Here is a 23,178-nt window from a genome sequence, read left to right on the forward strand (position 1 = left end):
CAGGCAAGAACACTGGAGTGGGTTGCCATTTCCTTCTCCAATGCAGGAAAGTGAAAAGTGAAAGTGAAGTCACTCAGTCGTGTCCAACTCTAGCGACCCCATGGACTGCAGCCCACCAGGCTCCTCCGTCCATGGGATTTTCCAGGCAAGAGTACTGGCGTGGGGTGCCATTGCTACTAGCTAGTATTTATTGGGATGATCCTCTGGAGAAGGGCATGGTTACCCACTGCAGTATTCTTGTCCGGAGAGTTCCATGGACAGAGGAGCCTGGTGGGCTACAGTCCATGTGGTCACAAAGAGTTGGACACGACTGAGCGACTAACACTTTCATTTTTCACATTTATTGAAGATGAGAGTGCTGCCTTGTTACTGTAGGGTCCAGTGTACTCTGTGTTTGGAGGCAGTGGTGGGAGTCTGGTTCTCAGTATTAACACAGAAGCTCTGAGCAGTTCCTTTTTATCCAGGCATAGCTATCTTGGTCATTTAGAAATGAAAATATATATTAATAATGCCATGTATGAAGACCAGGATTTTACATATTTTGAAAATGAGATTCTAACTCCCTTGGATGTTAGTCAGTCTCTATGATTTGCTTCTGCCTTTGAATCTTTATTTTCCTCTGCTCCCTCTCATGCTTAACATGGATTCTCAAGCCTCCTCAAATATTTCTTCCAGTCTTTTCAAACCCTACAATGTTTATTCCTTTGCTTGTATGCTTTACCCTGACTGTCTCTCTATTCCACTTTCTGCTTGTCGAAATCCTGATGAAGTTTTACCCGCTGAACCAGGGATTCTTAACTTTGTTTCACAGTAGATTCACCTGCATAGCTTTTAAAATATACTTACAATGGGATATCACACAACTAGAGATTCTAATTCAGTTGGTCTGTTACTGCATAGATGGAAGTCATTTTTTTTAATGTCTACAAGTGAGTAAAAAAGTAAGCTTAAAACTCAACTATCAGAAAACCAAGATCATGGCATCCGGTCCCATCACTTCATGGCAAATTGACGGGGAAGCAATGGAAACAATGACAGACTTTATTTTTTTGGTCTCCAAAAATCACTGCAGATGGTGACTGCAGCCATGAAATGTAAAAAATGCTTACTCCTTGGAAGAAAAGCTATGACCAACCTAGACAGCATGTTAAAAAGCAGAGACATCACTTTACCAACAAAGGTCCATCTAGTCAAAGCTATGGTTTTCCCAGTAGTCATGTATGGATGTGAGAGTTGAACCATAAAGAAAGTTGAGCACTGAAGAATTGATGCTTTTGAATTGTGCTGTTGGAGAAGACTCTTGAGAAAGCAGACTGTAAGGAGGTAAACCAGTCCATCCTAAAGGAAATCAGTCCTGAATATTCATTGGAAGGACTGATGCTGAAGTTGAAACGCCACTACTTTGGCCACCTGATGCAAAGAACCAACTCATTGGAAAAGACCCTGATGCTGGGAAGGATTGAAGGCAGGAGGAGAAGGGGATGACAGAGGATGAGATGGTTGGATGGCATCACCGACACAATGGACATGAGTTTGAGTAAGCTCCCGGAGTTGGTGATGGACAGGGAGGCCTGGCGTGCTGCAGTCCATGGGGTTACAAAGAGTCGGACACGACTGAGTGACTGAAATGAACTAAACAAGTGATTAGAAAGAATTTTAAATTAACAGAGACACTCTCATAGCTCTCTAATAATACTAAAATTGCCTACCTCTTATATGTTGTCACAGCCATGTGTTTGCACCTGTTTTATGGAACTTATCAGGATAAGTTTGTTGTCTTCATCGATTCTTTATAACTTACAGACATGTAGCTATTCTTTGGGATGTGGCACCTCTTGGGCCCCCGTCATGGTCTCCTCTATGGGACTCGGCTGTATGAATTAAGTTCCCAGACTCTGGAGTCTGCTCTCTGGTCACTGTAAACAGCTTGGTGAGGATTTACTTGTCAGAGCAGCTGCTGCAACCAGTGTGAACATGCAAAGCAACCCTGTGTACGAGACAGCAAAAGAGACACTGATGTATAGAACAGTCTTATGGACTCTGTGGGAGAGGGAGAGGGTGGGAAGATTTGGGAGAATGGCATTGAAACATGTATAATATCATGTATGAAACGAGTTGCCAGTCCAGGTTCGATGCACGATACTGGATGCTTGGGGCTGGTGCACTGGGACGACCCAGAGGGATGGTATGGGGAGGGAGGAGGGAGGAGGGTTCAGGATGGGGAAACATGTATACCTGTGGCGGATTCATTTCGATATTTGGCAAAACTAATACAATATTGTAAAGTTTAAAAATAAAATAAAATTAAAAGTATGTATATAAAAAAATAAAAATAAAAAAACAAACAAACAAAAAAGAAAATGTTCCACTGGAATCTCTTGGGAAGGGGGTTTCACTTTTTATTGATGTGTCAGAGTTGATTGAAGTGGTCTACAAATGATTTGGGCTCTGCTGTCTTTGCCCAGTGCTTGGTTCTCATAGGAGTGGAAATAAAAAGAGGTAGAGGCTGGAGATGCCCCCTATGATGAACCTTACTGAGGCGGGTGGAAGATTATGAAGCCTTAGTGAGTAACAGTGTGATACATACAGGAGAGGCAGGTTTCAAGCACATATGGGATTTCTGGGATTCAGATTGCAACTAGGCCACTTTCTAGCTGAGCTGCATTTGGCAAACTATTTAACCTCTCTAAACCTTAGCTTCCTCCATATACGATGATTAAATAATATTTCCTCATGGTTTTTTTTTCTAATATCAGTTCAGTTCAGTTCAGTCACTCAGTTGTGTCCGACTCTTTGCAACCCCATGAATTGCAGCATGCCAGGCCTCCCTGTTCATCACCAATTCCCAGAGTTCATCTAACCTCTTGTCCATCAAGTTGGGATGCCATCCAGCCATCTCATCCTTTGTCGTCCCCTTCTCCTCCTGCCCCCAATCCAATATAAGTGCTTCTATATGTAAAAATCCTAGCAAGTAGTAGATAGTATGAGTCAACATTTAACTGTCCTTGTCTGTCCAGTGAAGACAGCAACAGTGATTCTAACAAGAGCTAACATTTATGGAGAGCTTACTTTCTGCCAGGCAGTGAGCCATCTACAGAAGTGCCAACTTCATAAGTTGCTGTGAGGATTAAATAAGCTAACATAGGGGAAAAAAACCATTCAGCAGTTGTGGTTTAAGTGCTTAGTAAATGTGAGCCATTAGCTTGAACTAAACCCCTATACTATGTGTCTGGGAACCTCATGCATTATCTAATTTAGTTCTCATACCTACCTTAGGAGGGAAGCCCTTTTACTATTGTCATTTTAAAGGTGAGGGAAATAAGATCCCAAGGATTAAGATAACAACCCAAATTCCAGTCAGTAAGCAGCACACAGAGGCCATAATCCAGTGCCTTTGATCCCAACCTTCTGCTTTTAGTATGTTAACATTGTAAAGCTGTCTGGGAGTAGGGGGACCTGTGATGAGTCCACAGACAGGGGAGATGCTAAGCAGAGCAGTTGGGGGCCAATGAGACAAAGAGAGAAGGAGAATATGAGTGAGACCCGGACAAAGAGTTGCTATGTTCTGTCTGAATCAAGAGATTGGGGGATTGCTTTATCTAAGGGACTCAAGGACTGTGTAGTTAGGCCCTCCAGCTAGACCAGGGGCAGGATGTCAAGGTGGCAGGTTCTTGACAATTACTCTGATAGCACCTAAGCCTTGACAGTGCTTTCACCTGGCTGTCCACTGAGGCCATTACCTTCCCTGCATTTCTGATGATATGAATCTGAGTGAAAAAGGAAAACAAGGGATGGGGAAGCGAGAGCATGAGAACTGGTGCCAAGTAGATTTTTAACTAATTATGTTTGATCTTTCACTCATTCATTTATCCCCTGCTTCTTAAAAGTAGTTACTACATACAAAGAACACACATTCAATAGACTTATTAACAAGGAAATATTTGAAAAATAAAGGAAACATACTAACCGTGAAAGCTAACAAGACATTTAGGAATATCCTAACAGGCAGAGCAAAAAGGGAAGAAACATGAGTTTTATGAGTTGTTCTGATCTGAAAGGAGTTGGCATAAAAAGTTTTTTAAGCAAAAATGGCTCAGATGTGCTTTCCCTCTGTTCCAGAGTAGAGATGCACCAGGTGGTGAAAATATCTCTGTGGACCACAGTATTTCAAGCTAAGAAAATTTAAGAGACAGAGGCATACATATCCATCATAATATTCCTTGGATTTTCTCTCTTTGCAAACAATAGTATTTTCATTGTTCACTGTTTCTTTCCATGCCAAAGTATTTTCTTGAAATAGCCCCTGTCCCCCAACCTTCCTTGATAATATTTAATGATATCTCATTAACTTCAAAATTGACACATGTTGCCAAAGAACTTAAGATTTGGGTTTCAGGCAAGTAATAAATGAACTATTATTTAAGGGACTTCCCAAAAGCAGATACCACCTGGCCCTGTTGCTGTTTTACATAGCTTTATGCATTTAACTAGCAGTAGTGTGAAGTATGTGGGGCTATTGTTTGAGGACTCAGAGGACCTCAGCTGCATGGCATAAAATTGCCACCTTTGAATGGACAGAGAAACAGGGACAGATACCACCTGGGTCTGGAAATAATATGGAAACGTACTGGTATAGTCAGGACACAGAACAGAGAAAGAACACTTCCCAACTTCTAGTGGAGGAGATATTCTGGGTCCCCTAGCAAAGGCCTTATAGTGGGTATTAGCACAGAGTTGCAAATGTTAAAGCAGATGAGAAACGTATCCTCTCAGACCTCTGCAAGTGTCCTGCTTCCCTGCACATCCAGCCATGCATATATAAGCCTGAAGCTGCTTAACTGCAAGTTAAATTGGGTCTATTTGGGGGGCTTCTCAGGGAAGGCAAATGGCCTTCCTCAGTTTTGATGATAAACATTTCAAAAATATAATTTCACAAAATGATGTCAGAATAATACTCATCTCACTAAACTCAGGTGTGAACCTAAGGTTCATTGGTCACCCTCAGCCTATCTGGGCTGACACAACAGGACTATGCAATGTTATCCACTTCAGTTCTAAAACGAAAGACATTTCAGGGAATTATTCTAACAGACCTCAAACTAACTATAGAGAGTGTCCTTTAAGCCACCCCTGGCCCGGATTAGTATCTTTTCAATGACAAACACTTTCCTAATGGAAGTGTGACCAGCCGTGGAGCAGATTAAACAACTTGGAGCCATGCCCTGAAGCTGTGCACAGTGTATGGAGAGCCAGGGATCTCAATTCTGATCTAAATAGGGATCACCTGGGCAATGATGAAGAGGAAGAAATTAGACAATTATTAAAAAACAACTCTTCACAAGGATTGTGATGCTGTTATACTTATATCCACAAAAATAAGCCTGCTGTGGTCTTATTAAGTTAGGTGCTAGGAAGGATGCAGATAATTCACCCTCTCCATGGGATCTTCCTGACCCAGGGATCAAAGCTGGGTCTCTGGCATTGTAGGCAGATTCTTTACCATCTGAGCCACTAGAGAAGCCCTTATAATTAATTGTAAAATTATATGGTCAAAACTGTAAGTTTGTAGGTAATTAGGGAGGAGAGTAATCAAAGAGAAACTGAGAATAGTCAGACCAGATTGCATGGGGGTGATTAGACTTGAAGGATGGAAAGGTTATGGAGTTTATAGATATAAAAATGAATATTAGTAATAGGGAAGATTATATGATTACTTCATATTCATCAGTCTTGTAAGATCTTCACATTTTCTAACTGATTTTATCCTCAAAACAACCCATCAGGTGAGAATTTTGGTAATCTCTGCTTGATGGACAAAAACTGAGGTACATAGATGTTTGATAAATTGCCTCTGGTTATCTAGCTATTAACTGGTAGATTTCTTCTTCCAGAAAGTGTTCATCAATATCCTTACTAAGAACTGTGTACATGTTTAATATTTTTGAAATATTAAACAACAGGAATATTGCTTTCTTTATTGCCCAATAAAGTCTTGCTGCAAAAATGGTACTATAAAAGCCATATTTTTATGTATTGAATGCCAACTGTGTATCATTTCACTTTCAGAAATCCTTTATAGGTAGCAAATGAGGGGAAATAGATCAAGTAGCACAGCCATGTGTGAAAGAGCCCACGTTCTTTTTATTCCCTCAAAGGCCTCTGTCAGTTGTATATTAATTGTAGGTAATTTGTGAAAGGCTTAAATTAAGGTGTCAGTGGTGATCATTATTCAGATAATTGCCTCATTTTCTACTTCACCGTGTACTAATAGATACACACCTGGTATAAAGCCCATAATTTTTCATTTTTTTTGTTGGAGTATAATTGCTTTACAATATTGTGTTAGTTTCTACTGAACAATGAAGTGAATTGGCTGTATGTAAACACATATCCCCTTCCTTTTGGGTCTGCCCACCATGGATAAAGAAATGTGGAATATACACTATGGACTATTCAGTTCAGTTCAGTCACTCAGTCGTGTCTGGCTCTTTGTGACCCCATGAACCGCAGCATGCCAGGTCTCTCTGTCCATCACCAGTTCCCGGAGTTCACCCAAACCCATGTCCATTGAGTCAGTGATGCCATCCAACCATCTCATCCTCTGTCATCCCTTTCTCCTCCTGCCCTCAGTCTTTCCCAGCATCAGGGTTTTTTCAAATGAGTCAGCTCTTCACATCAGGTGGCCAAAGTTACTTATCCATAAAAAGGAATGAAACTGGGTCATTCGTAGAGATGTGGATGTGCGTAGAGTCTGGCATAGAGAATGAAGTAAGTCAGAAAGAGAAAAACAAGTATTGTACGTTAATGTATACATGCAGAATCTAGAAAAATGGTACAGATGAGTATAATTTTTAAATTTAGTTTGTGTGTACAGGGGAAATAAGATTTTACTCCACACCATTGTATCTTAAGGTTCATCACCTATCTGTACAAAAGAGAGAGATCTAGGGTGATGGTCATTAAAGAGGTCACCTGAGTGTATCAGTCATCAGTGCATTTCCATGCTGCGAGGTGGAAGCTGTGGCAACTTCCAGTATTGCTGCAAGGTATCGGGTCACAGACGGAGCCAGAGCTTGAGAGTCAGAAAGGCAGGGATACTTGAAGAGCTGGAGCTGGTTTGCACTCTGCTCAGCTGCTGGGGTCTGGATGTTCTCAGTTTCCTGTTCCTGGTTGCATTGAAAGCACAACCCTGCTTTGCAGGCCTGTATTTTTGACTAGAGCCTGGTTTCTGCCTGGCAAAAGAGAACAAGAACAAAGTAATTGTCACTAATCGAAGCTTTTCCTTTTCCCTGCAGTTAACATGAATTGTTCAAACCAGACTGGGGTGATGCTTTCAACAGAGCATTTATCAGAGTCTGGATCTTAGGACACTAATGCTGAGATATTTTTCAGCAGAGGGTTTACTCGTAAATATATTTGGGAAATTCTACATTACATAGATTCAAGGTGGCTTATGAACGGCAGGTCTTTTCAGAGCCTTTATGTTGAGAGTGTCCAGAATTTATCTGGCTTTAAACCCTTTTCCCCTCTAACCATCCTGTGGAATTTGGCACTTTGCAGAATATACTAACTGAAAACTCAAGAATGAATATAACCCTCCTCTAATGTTTCTGGACTTTGGCCACCTCATGCGAAGAGTTGACTCATTGGAAAAGACCCTGATACTGGGAGGGATTGAGGGCAGGAGGAGAAGGGGACAACAGAGGATAAGATGGTTGGATGGCATCACCGACTCAATGAACATGAGTTTGGGTGAACTCCGGGAACTAGTGATGGACAGGGAGGCCTGGCGTGCTGCGATTCATGGGGTCACCAAGAGTCGGACATGACTGAGTGACTGAAATGAACTGAATGTTTCTGGAAAACCTATTTGTTCAGTATCATTGAATAATGTGTTCAAAATAGGGAGGGTTTTTTTTCCCTTAGTTCTGCAATGAAACATTTTTGGACATAATTGTTCTTTAAGTACCAGCAATTTTTATATTATTATTCATTTCTATTATTAATTAATGTTGTTATAAGACAATCATTTGACTTTATGTCTCTTGCATTATTCTTCTCCTGTGATTATTAACAATGTATTGAGTAATCTTACGTTAACTGTCATGTATTGAGTAATCTTCTAAAGGCTTATTGGGGCATAGCTGTTTTGTCCCAAAGCTAAATTGCCCCAGTCCTTATGTTTTGACACCTTTTTCTCCTTTGAATAAGTGTATTTTATGTCTTTCTTGTATTATAACCTAACCAGTAATTTTTTTAATGATATCTAGAAGATTGCTTTCTTTTCTACTGTGTTAAATGAAGACTTGGTAGTTCAATGTCTCTGGCTACAGCAACTCAGAAGCAGTAATTAGAAGCCAGCTGCCTCTTTAGGTTCTGGGGATATAAAGAAGGATGATACAGGTCTCCAGGGGTGCTCCAGGACGATTCTGTGCTGTGTGAGTCAGCCCAATGGCAGTTCTGCAAAAATGAAGCAAGTTGGATGGGAGCTGTGAGAAGGGCTTTCTTGGAGGCAGAGATGGGGTTATGCAGTGACTGTACAAGAGAGTAACAGTTGTGTGATATGCAGAGAAAATGACTGACTTTTTCCCCCTAAAAAAGTGCAATTGTGGGTTTTCTGTAAGGTCTTCTTTCAATGTGATCTTGGCATATTTAGAAAGATCAAGCAACAGTAGAAGCCCTTTGATTTTTCTGGCACAGGATCTTGAAGCTAACACCATGCAAAATCCTCTTGATGAGTTTTAAATGACTTTTTTTTTTTCTGTCTTCTTGAAGAGTTAGTGCCAAATGAGTGACGATCGAATGACTAAGGGGGAAAGTGTTTCTAAAAATAGTTTCTAACATTACTTCCTGTGAACTCCGGAAGCTGAGTTTCATGGCGCTTAGGAGAGAGGTTCTAGAAGTGTGACCCTTAGACCAGCAGTTTCATCAGCATCAGCTGGGAAGTTGTGAGAAATGAAATTTTTTTACCCCACCACGGACCTACTGAATAGGCAAACCTGGGAGTGGGCATGGTGATCTATTTTTTAATGCTCCCTCTTTAGTGGATTCTGATGTTCACTCAAGTTTGAAAACCAGTTTGTCTTTGGTTTCACTGAAAGGCTTCAGAGGGTGTCCATGAATGCCCTGAACCCATGTGCAAGTTTGTGTATATGTGTGTTCATGCCTCTTTTGGAGGAAGCAGAACCGCATTTTCACTGAGGGTCTCGTAATAACACTGACTCCAACAATGTAAAAACCACTGTTGAAACATCAGGATCCAGCCTCAGTGTTCCCAGTCCGACTTTCCACCTGAAGATCTACAATTCAGTCTCCGGGGGAGTCACCTGCCTTCCTTTCTCAGTTTCTGAGCACTGTGTGGAATTGAATTCCATGTAGTTGTCAGCTTCTTGCTTCTTGAAGTGCAGTGTGAGCAATTGTTTCATTACAGAAATATGTGATTTGAATGTCTTAGAGCCAAAGATCTTATCTATGCTGCAACATAGACATCAGCATGTACCACTTCTTTAAAATGAATGTTGAATAGTTTTAGTCTGGGGCTATTCATGCCACTGTGAAATATCTATCTGTGGGTTTACGAGCAGAGAATTTTAACTATTGTACCCAAACCCACTAAAGTACTGTCAGCATATGCTTATTCAAAGAGCATGTATTGAGAGGGTCTGCTCTATGCCAGTCCTCATGTTAAGTCTTAGGCACAGCATCAGGAATGAGGAGAGAGGAGGTGGGCAGGGCAATTAAATACATAAATTAAAAAAAAAATTAAGGAAACAACAAAAGCTTTATTTCTTTTAAAAGTCCTCTGTAGGTATGGATACATATCTTCTGTGACATCATTCAGCAGTACCAACTGACTCTCTACACATGATGAAGGTGTGCCATCTAGATCATGGGAATTCATTGATATAGCAGGGAAAAGCACTGGAGGGAGTCTTGCTAAAATTATTTGACCTGAAAGTGACACATTATGTTTGCTTACAAGCTGTTGGCTGGAAATAGATATACAGTCCAGTCTGAATTCATGAGTTCGGGGAAGTATAATCTGTGTGTTCAGAAGTAGTAGTAAACCCTACATCTCTATCACATTTCCATACAATAAAAAGCTGTTTATCATAGACAGAAAGATAGAGTGACTGAAGAAAAATGGAACTCCTGTTAGGGTTGCAGCATGTGGAGATAGCAATATATGTGGGAATTTTCACAGAAAATGTGATCTTTTTCACTGGATCTTAGGATGAGAAGGAAGTTTTCCAGGCAAAGTAGATATTAAGGTAAGTATTCCAGGCAGGGATACTAGTCGGATGGGGAACAGGATCATGGAAGAGATCTAATTCTGTTCAAAAGGATGGTGAGATTTTCAATATGGATGAAGTCCATGATATATATATATGGGCATGTTATAGGTGAGGAAAGGCAAGAGAGGAGCCCTGGAAACAGGTGGAGACCAGAGTATGAAGGGGCTTGTATTCTAACCTAAGGGGTTGAAAGTTTTGAATTCTATTTCATAAATATTAGTGTCTTTAACAGTTGCCTCTAAAACACTTATTTTGTGGTGAAAACTCTGATACTTTTTAGTAGCTCTTTTTAATATAAAATATAGCTATGTAAATAGCATATCCCACAGTTTCAAACTCTCTATCATACATGTATCATTGTGATTATCTGCACCTGTGCAATTTTGCTCCTCCTGTTCCTTTTGCTTGGAATGTTTGCTGAAAAAGCGAGGCCATCAAAAGCAGCTGATTTTTTGATCATGATCATTACCAAGCAGCTCCTGTGTGCTAACATTTGTCCTGTAGTTCTCAAAACAACTCTCCAGGTTTGGTATGATGTCTCATTTTATAGAAGGAGAATGTGAAGAACAGAGGTCTGTTCTCTGCCACAATGAGTAATAATTTCTCAGCTGAGAAATTGATATGACTTACTAAAGCAGTTAGTTTTGGGATTCATATAAATAAAATATAGATTCAAATTCAGTTTTCTGCCAATTCCTAGATATATTACCTTGAAGCAACTCAAACTGGGACATTTTCCTACTAAAAAGCCCTTGACATATTGAGAGAGTGGTGTGATCTAGTAATCTAATTTCTCTTTGAAAAGACCTAGGCAGGGAAAAGGGAAACTTGCTACTGTAATAGTCCAAGAAGTAGAAATGGAAACGAGTGAATCAGTTACATTAAGGGTGGACAGTGAGCATTCGATCTACTTCAGTTAGTTGCAATGTTTTTTAAAGATGGATCTTGCTTTTGTTGTTTTAGTATTACCTTTTACATGTAGTGTGTGCATGCTCAGTCACTAAGTCATGTACAACTCTTGCGACCTTTTGGACGATAGCTCCCCTGGCTCCTCTGTCCATGAGATTTTCCAGCCAAGAATACTGGAGTGGGTTGCCATTTCCTTCTCCCTACCCATGGATCATACCCATGTCTCCTGCATTGGCAGGCAGATTCTTTAGCACTAAGCTACCTGGGAAGCCTTTACATATAATGAGCACCAGTTAATATTTGGAGGGTCTATGTACTGGCTGCTATGTTGGAGATTTTCCATTAGGTCTTTGCAGAAAGTTCGTTCTCTGTGGACCTGGGAGCCTGCCGTTGTGTGATAATGAGGAATGAGCCTGACTTGAAGTCAAGATGCCTCTATTTGTGTCCAAACTCAGAAATTTACTAGCTATAAGCTCTAGCCATGTTCCTATATTTCTTATAGTGAGGTACAGGTATTGCTGAAAGAGTACACAAAGCTAGAAGAAGAATCTTACTTTAACCATGGTTTGAGGGCAAAATGATTTTTTTCTGTCATAACAGTTCAGTTCAGTTCAGTTGCTCAGTCGTGTCTGACTCTTTGCGACCCCATGAATCACAGCATGCCAGGCATCCCTGTCCATCACCAACTCCAGGAGTTCACTCATACTCATGTCCATTGAGTCAGTGATGCCATCCAGCCATCTCATCCTCTGTCGTCCCCTTCTCCTCCTGCCATAACAATCTTGACTAAATGGCAGGATTGAAAAAATAGCAGGAAAAACAGTTTTTAAAACAGAAAACATCAAGACTCAAATACATTTCACACCCATATTTTCCCCTTTATGTATGGCCAAGATTCAGAGAAGTGAATGTTCATTCTTTCCTATCATGGAGATAAACTTGGTAGAAACATTTAGGAATAATCATTTGACCCTCTGCTTGGTTCTTTTGAGGAAAAGTGATGGTAGTGCTAAGTTCTTTGAAAGGACAAAGTAGATCCTGATTTGAAAGGATTCTGAAAAATCTAAGGAGTAAATGTATAAGAATATGATAAATTATTGTTATTATATATAATAAAGGGCTTCCCTGGTGGCTCAATGGTAAAGAATCTACCTGCCAATGCAGGAGATGTAGGTTCGATCCCTGGGTTGAAAAGATCCCCTGGAGGAGATGGAAACCCACTCCAGTAGTCTTGCCTAGGAAATCCCATGAACAGAGGGGCCTGTTAGGGTACAGTCCATGGGGGCATAAAAGAGTTGGATATGACTTAGCGACTCAACAATGACATATGATAAAGTATTGTCATTATACATAATAAAAAGATAGAAATCTGTTTCACAAAGACATGTTAATCATGACAATAAAATGAGTCATGTTTGAAATACCAAAGCATCTGCAGGTCCCTAAAAAAGATACATGTAAAGAATTATTCACTGTTTGACTGTTCCATTAAAATGTAACCTTCCCACAAGCAGGAATTTTGTCTGTTTTGGTTGCAGTAGTATTCCTAATACCTAGAATAGTGTGCAGCATATCATATGTACTCAATAAATATCTGTTGAATAAGTGAATTCATAAAAAGACTCTCCGAGAAACCATGTCTATTATTAATGAGGACATTGACCCCTACCTAACTGCTGCTTACTCTGAGGAGCTGAGCTGGACCACAAATGAACTGTAAAAATTCCTTTTGTTTATACTCGAGCAGCCTGAGCCATGTCAAAGATAAATAAAATCAGACTCTAGTTAAAGTAGCAAGGACAGATTTTAATCAGTAATAAACTACAGCAGTAGAGAAGGGGGTCCACCATGAATTGAACTCAACTTTGATTTGTGCAGAGGGGATTGAGCATTCAAAGGAAAATGAACAAGTCTGAAGAAGAAAAGTAGGGGCTTGAGGAGAATCAAGGAAGTAGAAGTTTATAAAAAACAGAAAGAGGGTGTTGGTCCATATAAATCCCATCTGGGTCTGTTCACCAGCTCTTACTGCAGTTAGGTCTCTATTCACCTAGAGAGACTAGGAGGGGAGACGGGGGCCTATCTTCATGCAGATGTTGGCTGGGACAACTGGAAAATTCTTTTGGCAGTCTTGTGCTTCCCCATGAGGGAACTTAAAGGGGCTAGAGTCCTTAATTTAGGGATGCTACCTTGAGCTGTTAGAATCTATGCTAGAGTTTATGAATTTTTTTTTAACATGGCAGGACAAAATTATTTGTGCTAAGAGTCAGCAGTTTATAGGCCCAGGTTGAGGGCTAGTCAAGAAAAGGGCTCTAGTCAGAGGAGCCTGACTAGAGTTTGCTCAAGGAGAGACTCTGTGTGGCTTCCTTTGCTTTTTATCCGGAAACTATTTGAGGTCTTTGTGCAGGTTGGAAAAGAATTTTCAGATACAAGGCAGATCGAGAGGAGAATAAAGTTTATTAGAGTGGGAGACGCTGTGAAAAGAGTGGGCTGGCTCAGGGGAGAGCTGACCCCTTTTGCAGGCAGCAGCAGCCAATCTTTATAGCCTCAAGACAGAGAAAATTCCTTCTGGAAGTGTAGCATTAGGTAACTGGTTAGGTGGGTATTTTACCTAATGTGGGGTCAGGGAACCGGCTGGTTTAGCTCCAGAGGCTTGTGGCCTTGCCATGGGGCTTGGTCAGTTAGTTCCAGATATTTTTGTCCAGTGACCTTGTTATAGGGCTCCACAGAAACCAACTTAGTTTTGGCTTTTATGGTTTTGCCTCCTGTAAGGTTAAAAAAAAAAAAAGAAAAACACAGAATGACAAATTCAAAATAAACAGAACTTGCCTCTCAAAAGTCTAGGGCAGGATGGGTTCAAGTTGCCTACTCTTTGCTTTATTTTTCCCTTGACTCTCCCAAAAGCCCTCTAGGTCTTTCCAGAGAATATCCCTTCAAAACAGGAAGCCCAATCTATTTTTACCAATACGTTTATTAGGAGAAGAAATATGAAGAGAGAAAGAAGATGCAAGAGAAGGACTCATCCAAGAAATGACACCATAACATCACATTAAGATTTGTTTATAGTGTGTTAGTCTTCTCTGTGGATATTGCTCTTCTTGGCATGGTGGCCCAGGTTGTTGTCCTAGGTCAGTGTTGTAACTCTCCCTTCCCTGCAACAAAGCTTTTAGAAAAGCTTTCACCCCTCCCTGGAAGTCATGCATGCATGCTCAGTTGTGTCCCACTTTTTGCGACACCATGGACTGTAGCCCGCCAGGCTCCTATGTCCATGGTATTTTCCAGGCAAGAATACTGGAGTGGGTTGCCATTTCCCTCACCAGGGGATCTTCCCGACCCAGGGATAGAAGCCATGTATCTTACATCTCCTGCTACCGCTGAGCCACCAGGGAAGACTTCCTAGAGGGCAGGGTCCATAATAAAGAGAGGAGTGAAAGGAGAAGTAAGAGACATGGATGGTCTTTGAATTCTTAGGGGCCATAGCCTGAGTCTCTTATTTAGATGAGACCTTATTTGGTGAGAACTGTACTATTGATGATGAGTTTTGGCCATTGATTTCTTTGTAAGTTGCAGGATGCTTCTGATGGTAAATGAAATTACTTTGTAACCTCTCGGTGCCTAAGGCTTTTTCTTGGCATAGAAGAGATAAGAAATTATTTCTCATCTGTCAGCTTTCTTGAGAATGATTTGTTAAAGTGGAGTTAGTTTTGGTTTTCACCCTGGCTGGATTCCCCATGCATATTTGTCACTAAGGGTAACCTTGCCAATGAAGCAGGAAAACCATGCTGTTCCCTTCATTATTTTTCTCTTCAGCACCTGCTTGCAAATGTTCATTAGGAGAGGCAAGGGATATTTCAATAAACAGTAAATGTCCAAGAAAATGATTTAATTCTAAGAAATCCTTTTTTTAATCCTGAAACTGGGTTCTTCCATTCATTTCATCCTGCTCTCCATCCGTCACCAGTCATATTCTAACACTGGAGTTACAAGCTCAGTCCTATGAAGGTGAAAAATAATCATATAAAGATGAAATGGGTAAGAGCACAGAAAGTATTTTACACAAACCCTATACTTTATTAAAGAGAAAACTGAGGCCCCCAAAGGACAAGGGTTGTTTGATCAGATTCAAAGGTAACACCTGTGTATGCACATTTAAGTAGAGGAGAGACAGTCTAAAAGGTGCTGTGGAAAACACAAAGATAAGTAAGACCAGAATATTACTCCTGAATGAATAAGGAAGATAGAAAAGTATGTTCCCAGCTAATCATACAAGGTAACATAAAGGACATACAGGTAACAGCAAAGTCAAGGGCATGCAGTTTATTCTTTTCGGTTGAGGGTGAACTTTTGTTAAGGAGATTAAGCCACACAATGAATATAACAATAGAATGTATACAGACCAGTGTTAGGCGTTTTAGTAATCTGTAAAAACATCACTTTTCTACTGCTGGCATCAAATGCCGCTCTAGCACAACCCTCCCTCCCACCTAGAAGCAGATGTGTAAAAACATAAATCTAGGGTTGTCAGCATCAATACTGTAGCCTCTCATTACAGTAAAATTCTCTTTGGTTAGTAAGTATTTCAATAGTTATAGATTTTTTATTTATTCTCTCCACTGGTCAGAATTGTATTGATTTTAAACAGATGTAATCACTAAAGAAGCGTGATTTGTTCATGGCAGAAAGCAGGCTACTTTGGTTAATTTAGAAGGTTACTCTGCTTGTATTCCACTCGTTTTCCTACCTAGAAGGAACTGTTTTCTTCATATGCAGTAGAACACCCAAATTTGTACACTCTGTAAAAAATAAAATGTAGTCAGTAACCATGGGAGTTTATAGAGTGTCAGAAAAATATATTCTTTTGATATTAGTCACCTAATACAACACATTTTTGATTAGGGCTCAGAAAGAACTTGGAGTGCTAGCATTTCTGGCTTTGGCTGGCTAAAGTAGTGATCAAATCCATGAGAATATATGTGAGAGTTCAGAATTCAAGTAGAAATCCCTCAGTAAACAGATGACTTTGTGAGCTGGCTACATAGGAAGAGCTCAGGTTTATTAGGCTAGTGGAATCCATGAGATAAACTCCAGGAGAGAAAAAAAAAAATAATACAAACAAGAACAATAGCAGCTAGTCATTTCTGAACAATTACTAAATGGTAAGCATTGCATTACCTTCTTACTCAAATTACCAGTTATCCCAGGGTGTATTTTTTTACCCACACTTTTCAAATTATGAGACCAAGGCTCAGAGATGTTAAATAAATTTTCCAGGTGTTGGGTAAATAAATTGTAGGGATGGGAGTGGGGTGCAGTTGGCTTATGTGTCCCCGTTTGCCTAGAACTTTCCCAGTTTTATCACCAAAAGTCACCTATCTCAGAGACACCATCCACTCCCAGTCCCAGGCAAACTGGGAACAACAGCTCATGTTAACTTGCACGCACTGATGCAGAATTTCAACACTTAAGCTTTAAATTGATATCTTATACTGCTTCCACTGAGGAGAAAGAGAACCAAAGACCAGAGATGGAACTTTGGAAAATGGTAATAACTTTAAAACTGGGAAAAGACTACAAGGTTTATACTTACAGACCTATGTCTGTATCCTTTGCCCATTTTATCCCCAGTCTCTAATACTGCATCTAGGATGGAGAAGACGCTCAACGAATATGTGTAATTATTTGAATGATTAACGACTGATTATTAGTGATTGGATGAATGAAGAGGTAAGAGGATGAATAAGGCAACATCATATCCCACAAGGATCAGGAGAGAGCTCAAATTAAAATCATCAATAACAATATTTAAGTAAAGAGCAATGCTTTTGCAAACTAATGGTCGTGGGAACCTTCAGGTTTAGGCTTTGAAGAGGGTCACATGGAAGCTTGCTGCTGGTTGTAAACACCAGGAACAAGACCTGGATTTAAAAGAGTGAGTCATCACAAGATGTTCTTTTCTTCTCCTCATAGAGTCAGCTCAGTTAAAGGAAAAGAGGGAGCCTAATTAGAGAATAACGCAATTACACACTGAGCAATAAAAAATACCACAGTGACAGTTTATTTTTTCCCCATCTCAAGAAAAGTTAGAGACTGGAACTATAAAGATTGAAGAGTTAACCCTGGAGGGACATCGGAACTTCTTAAGAGACACACGATAGCATCTCAAATAGGCAAAATTGTAGCTCAACGATATCTTCTTTCTGTCTTTACATTTCAGGATGAACACCTCATGTTTCATTCAATTGAGATGAGTTTGAGCCCATTGCTATGCTTGTGTTATCTCTTCTGATGTGTCCCGAGTATGTCAGTGCCACTCTTAATATTCTGAGCTCTATGGGGAACATGTTTTCAAAGTATGATGTGACTGGCACACACCGAACATGGCAGTCACTTCCCTTGTCTGGGCCTGAAACTTCCTATGCTTAAATCTCATTAGCCTTATATTTTGCAAGCCATCTCAGACCTCAGATTTCCTCAGTTTTCTTTCCTTATTTTGCTGATGTGCAGTGTTTACATTTTCCCCTGTAGTGTTCTCTCTGCCACTGCAAGAGAAGCAATGCTGCTTGAGCTCTGGGAGAGGCTTCTGCGCTCTATCTTGTCTATCACTAATAAGCCCTCAAGCTCTGTTCTCATTTCCAAACTGCTAATGTCTGGTAACGATTTCCAAGTCAGAACACTCAGCTGGATATTCAAACCCCAGGTTAAATTTTGTTTTCTGACACATCACCTGTTTGGAGTTTGAAAGTAAGTCAAAATGTGTTGCAGAAGTTATTCAAGGAAGAAGACAGGGTAATGACAAAGGTCATTCCTCTGACTTAATGCTACCAAACCATTGGAAAAAAATATTTCCCTTGATCTCTGAAATCAACTTCTAGAAGTTTCAGCTCCTAAAGCAGGTACCATTATAGTTCTTATACTATTAAAACTTCCACAGAGCCTTTTTTTTTTTTTTTTTTTGGAAAGCTAGGAAAATTGTTTGGGGCTAGTTTAGTATTGGTTTGATTGCTACTGATATAAACGTCTCTGAATAGTTTTTTTTTTTTTTTCAAGTGCAAGTAACATAAGAACTTCAAATTAAAGAACAAAGCAGACTGTCTAGGCATAACTAGATTTTTTAAAGCAAAATTGAGTACAATAATAACAACTTTCAGAAATTGTGAAACTGTCAGTGCAGGAAAATTAGCTCTAATGTAAGCTTAGCCATGGGATTTTATTGAAAATGTTCTCATACTAGCATTCAGTTCAGTTCAGTTCAGTTGCTCAGTTATGTTCGACTCTTTGCAATCCCATGAACCGCAGCACTTCAGGCCTCCCTGTCCATCACCAACTCCCAGAGTCCACCCAAACCCATGTCCATCGAGTCAGTGATGCCATCCAACCATCTCATCCTCTGTTGTCCCCTTCTCCTCCTGCCCTCAATCTTTCCCAGCATCAGGGTCTTTTCAAATGAGTCAGCTCTTTGCATCAGGTGGCCAAAGTATTGGAGTTTCAGCTTGGAGCATTTTAAATAATGAATTTACAGGGAGAAACAAAAGGAAACCGCAGACAGACATTACTTAGAATGAGAAAAAAAACACAAGTACATTTTAATGATTATAGATTTGTGTATGGAATATTTTGCCTGATTTTCGTTTCATTGCCTCTTTGTCATTGGAGGCCTGTCTGATGATTTGGGTAAGTATCATGGGTGACTGTCTTTGTGTTTGCTCAGCAGAGAACAACAGTTGCAATATGTAAATAGGGTGCCTCTTTCCTCTGGATGCCTTGGGATATGTATAATAGATTAAGTTGGCTTTGTGCAGAGCAAACAGGTCTGTATTACCAAGAATATGAATAATGTCAGTTTCCATAATTGCTAACATCTGGCTTTCCATAAATCTGTTAAATTGCATGGAAGCAGAATTAGATTTCTGTGTCATAAGTAAAGCAATTACATGGAACTCTGTAGGCAATATGGTCCTATATTCAACTGTGAAATCCTTTCATTCTGGAGCAGTGAAAGCAAATCCAGGTTTGGCACCCTGCTTTTATTGTTAAGCCCTAGGTGTGTTCATCTTTTTGCTCAGGTTTCTTAATTTATGAGAGGAAAACACTGCCAATATGTTTGTAACTTTCTTAAATGCAAAATAACCAAATGTTAAAAAAGCATGTTCTAGCCGGGGATTAATTGCCAATTTAGAGAGTATTTTTGAGGAGACCATAAGTTAAAGATCCTTTTGTTGCCATTGTAGATCTGTTGAAATTAATCTTCCAGACAGTTCCTGGGGTGATTTGTTGATGGGTCTTTCTCTGCCATTGTTCCCTTAAGCATTTGACAGGAAACTGGGATATGGAGGGAAGAGGAAAGGTGGCTTTCCTATTTCAGTGTGGTTACTGCTTTCTGTATTATTGTATTTTGAACTCGACCCAAGAGCTTTCCCAGATGAAAAGTCAACAATAAGATGCATTCCCTGAAGAGAAGGGTTGTGGTTATGCCTCACGCTTATTGAACACCTCAAACACTAACCTTTGGCGAAGCAGTCTTTTATAGTCGTATTGGTCTGTAAAATTCCTGAATTTAGGTAAGTTAAATGGACTTCCCAGGTGGTGCAGTGGTAAAGAATTCGACTGCCAATGTAGGAGATGCAAATTCAATCCCTGTGTTGGAAAGATCCCCTGGAGGAGGAAATGGCAACCCACTCCAGTATTCTTGCCTGGAAGTTAAATAAATACATTGCACATCCAAAGTATATTCTTTTGCATTTCCTAATAAAAAAAAGGAAAAAGATTTAGTTCTTGCCCTCAATGAGCTCACCATCTACCTATGGAGCCATGGATATATTAAACATATAACTCCCAAGAGATGAGTGCAAGGATACAGAGCAAGGTACTGCTGCTGCTGCTGCTAAGTCACGTCAGTCGTGTCCGACTCTGTGCAACCCCATAGATGGCAGCCCACCAGGCTCCACCATCCCTGGGATTCTCCAGGCAAGAACACTGGAGTGGGTTGCCATTTCCTTCTCCAATGCAGGAAAGTGAAAAGAGAAAGTGAAGTCACTCAGTCGTGTCCGACTCTTTGCGACCCCATGGACTGCAGCTCACCAGGCTCCTCAGTCCATGGGATTTTCCAGGCAAGAGTACTGGAGTGGGGTGCCATTGCCTTCTCCGGAGCAAGGTACAGAGAAACTAAAATACCAGTAGTGACTGTCTTGCAGAATGAGGGATGGTGATGCTTGATCTTGATTTTGAAGAATGCATGGGAGTAAAGATAGCACACAGGAAAGGGAAAATATTACCTTTTCAATTAATTTACACCCCACCCATTCCATGTACGCTAAGAAACAGAGATAAGGAGGGGCAGAGAAGGGATCCCATAATTAGAAAAGGCATGTTCCAAGGCACAGGCAGAGGAAACATCATGGCCTGTTTGTGGGTCACCCATTGCTTTTGAAGAGAAAGGGGAAGGGACAGAAGGTGACAACTGAAGTGCCAAATCAAGGCTTATGTGTGTGCTAGGAGACTGAATGTTCTATTAGAAGCATCAGAGATCCACGGAGATGTGGCAAAGGAATGACATGAACAGGTTTGCTTTGTAATACAACACCCCTACCCTGTAGAGGTATTTAGAGCAATGATTCTCCTCTGGCTGAACAGAGCCCAGATGTCTAGATCCTAAATTACATCAATTAAGCCCATTTCTAGTGCTGAGCCACCACTAGAAAACATCAGTACTTTTTAAAAGCTCTCCAAATATTTATGTTTTGCCCACAATCTAAAAATCACTGAATTAGAGTGAAAAGTAGCTGGAGTCAGTATAGACCAGCTAGGAGGCTAATGCAATAGTCCTGATGAGATATATGAAAATCAGAATTGAGTTCAAAGAAACCTGAGTTTTATTTTTATGATTATATAAGTGATGAGCTAGCTAGCTATCATCAGTTTACTCTCTATCTATATCTCCAGACTTACAAACCAGATTATAAATGTGATGAGAGAAGTATAAGACACTGTTTTGTTTCTTTCAGCAAAAATATAGGAGTGAGAATAATGCAAAAAATATCACTTTAGTATTGTTCTAAGATAGCATATATCTAAACAGTAAACCGTGTACTACTAACTATCATTGCAATGAGTGTTCAGAGAGGATGAATAATCACTCTAAACTGTAATGATATTGGAAGATACTTAACTGAGGAGGTAGGGCTTGAAGTTGTTCTTAATCATTTATCTTCATTAAATAAACAAATATTTTTAAGTACTTATTATGTTATATATGTTTTTACCTTCAAAAGACTATAGAGTAGGTGGATATGGTTTTAGACAGTTGATAATTGAAGGTCAGAAAGAGTAAATAATGTGGCCAAGGATGCACAGTGTAATGTACAAAATGACTGGTACATAATCACCAATTAATTGGAAGAGTTTGGTTTCAAACATGTGTGACCCGACTCCTGCATTTATTGCTACTTTTTGTTGGGAAGAATTAGAGGAAAAAGACTAGGAAGATGAGAGAGGCTTCTAGGCAGCGGCACCATTGGGTCATATGTGTTACCCAGGAGTAATGAAGAAGTAATTAAGGTCTGATGTAGTTGACTTGGAATCTAGACAGCATAATTTAGGATCATTTCCACAAATGTCAAAGGAGGAATAATTATTCATTAAGTCAGTGTTTTGACTGAGGCTACAATTGGTAGAACAAAGATAAAAAAATAAATCTTATAATGAACTAGTTTCTAGAAATAGTATTGGAATTCCCTAACATCTTCCACTTTGTACTGTGGCTATAAAGCCAAGTTTTATACCAATATAGTGCATATAGTCAATAAGGGAAGATAGGTCATTGTTTCTGATTGTTATTAAAGTCACTATAGTTTTAAAATTCTAGCAAACTAATTATACCATATTCTCTGAATTTCAACTAAAAATGCTGAAAAGGAACCATACAAGATTTTATCCTTGAAAAAGAATTGCAATGTCTAGAGGGGAAGTTAGTTGAAAGTAGATAAAACCACAGACTATTCTAGTATGCTTAAAGAAGACTTTAGGAATTGAGTTGGCACAGTTTAGTGGAAAGAGCTGTAGTATACCTGTTGTAAGACCCAACGCAGTCTTTGCTCTAAGAGATACCAGCTGTGTGACCACTTAGCCATCTCTGTAACTTAGTTCTTCTTTTGTAGGCTGAAAATAACTATTTCCACCCTCCAATTATATGACATGACTTGTGAAAAAGAACTCTGAAAAACTTTGAGATATATATAGACACACATACACACTCACACATATAATAGCAGTAAAATTGATTTTATGTCTCTGAGCACATTTTTACTTTGAGTACTTAAGGGGGAAATGCCACTTATAATTACTTTTTTGTGTGCAGCTTAGTTCCATAATTCTTTAAAAAATGCCAACAATTAAGATGGATTTTAGTGTGAGGAGTTAGTTAATTTATACTGTTATTCTCACCTACGGTAGGAGTCAAGCCTACCAATTAGTAGCCTACCGCCAGTTTTTATATACTGCTGTGTTCCTCCACATCACTTTCATGAGGACAGTGTCTTTAAGTCACTGTCAACATTTATAGAACCAGTGTGCAAAAAACCCTGGTGCAGAGCAGACTTTTGGTTAAAATATGTTGAAATCAACATTGTCACCTGAAAGATATTTGAAGGGCTTGGCAGTAGATTAATCAATGGAGAAGACAAATGGCCTGATAGACAAATGGCTAATGTTTTCAAATACAAATACTTTAAAGACTGTCATAAGAAAAATCAAGCAGACTTTCCTTGAGTGATTTCAGAACTTGTACCTAAGTAGGAGTTACTAAATAATATATTTTATTTCCATTTAATGAAGACATTTCTGAAAGAGTTATTCAAAGATGGAATTTGCTGGTTTGTGAAGGAATAGGTTCAGGAAAAGGACTCCAACAAGGGATGTATAGCTATCTGTTTGGGATGCTAAGGTCACCAGAGCTCTGAATGTCAAGGAGGGCTACTGGATT

General features: G+C 39.7%; 1 protein-coding gene and 1 long non-coding RNA gene across 8 annotated transcripts in view; one reads left to right on the plus strand and one right to left on the minus strand.

Moving 5' to 3' along the window:
• Positions 1-23,178, plus strand: part of NELL1 (neural EGFL like 1) — a 1,034,994-nt gene that overhangs the window by 972,041 nt on the left and 39,775 nt on the right. The gene's annotated exons all lie outside the window — the stretch shown is intronic.
• LOC129652598 (uncharacterized) overlaps positions 6,324-23,178 on the minus strand; it is a 100,951-nt gene continuing 84,096 nt past the window's right edge. Inside the window, exons 2-5 of one of the 6 annotated variants that reach the window (XR_008714603.1) lie at positions 15,943-15,994; positions 13,813-13,966; positions 6,973-7,232; positions 6,324-6,751 (exon numbers count right to left, since the gene is read on the minus strand). This is a non-coding gene — a long non-coding RNA (uncharacterized LOC129652598). Of the gene's footprint in view, positions 7,233-9,808; positions 11,991-13,082; positions 13,967-15,942; positions 15,995-19,704; positions 19,944-23,178 lie in introns of those variants that run through there. The other 5 variants (XR_008714602.1, XR_008714601.1, XR_008714604.1 and 2 more) reach the window with 5 other exon arrangements.

The sequence above is a fragment of the Bubalus kerabau genome, chromosome 5 (assembly GCF_029407905.1).
Source record: "Bubalus kerabau isolate K-KA32 ecotype Philippines breed swamp buffalo chromosome 5, PCC_UOA_SB_1v2, whole genome shotgun sequence".
Classification (NCBI taxonomy): domain Eukaryota; kingdom Metazoa; phylum Chordata; class Mammalia; order Artiodactyla; family Bovidae; genus Bubalus; species Bubalus kerabau.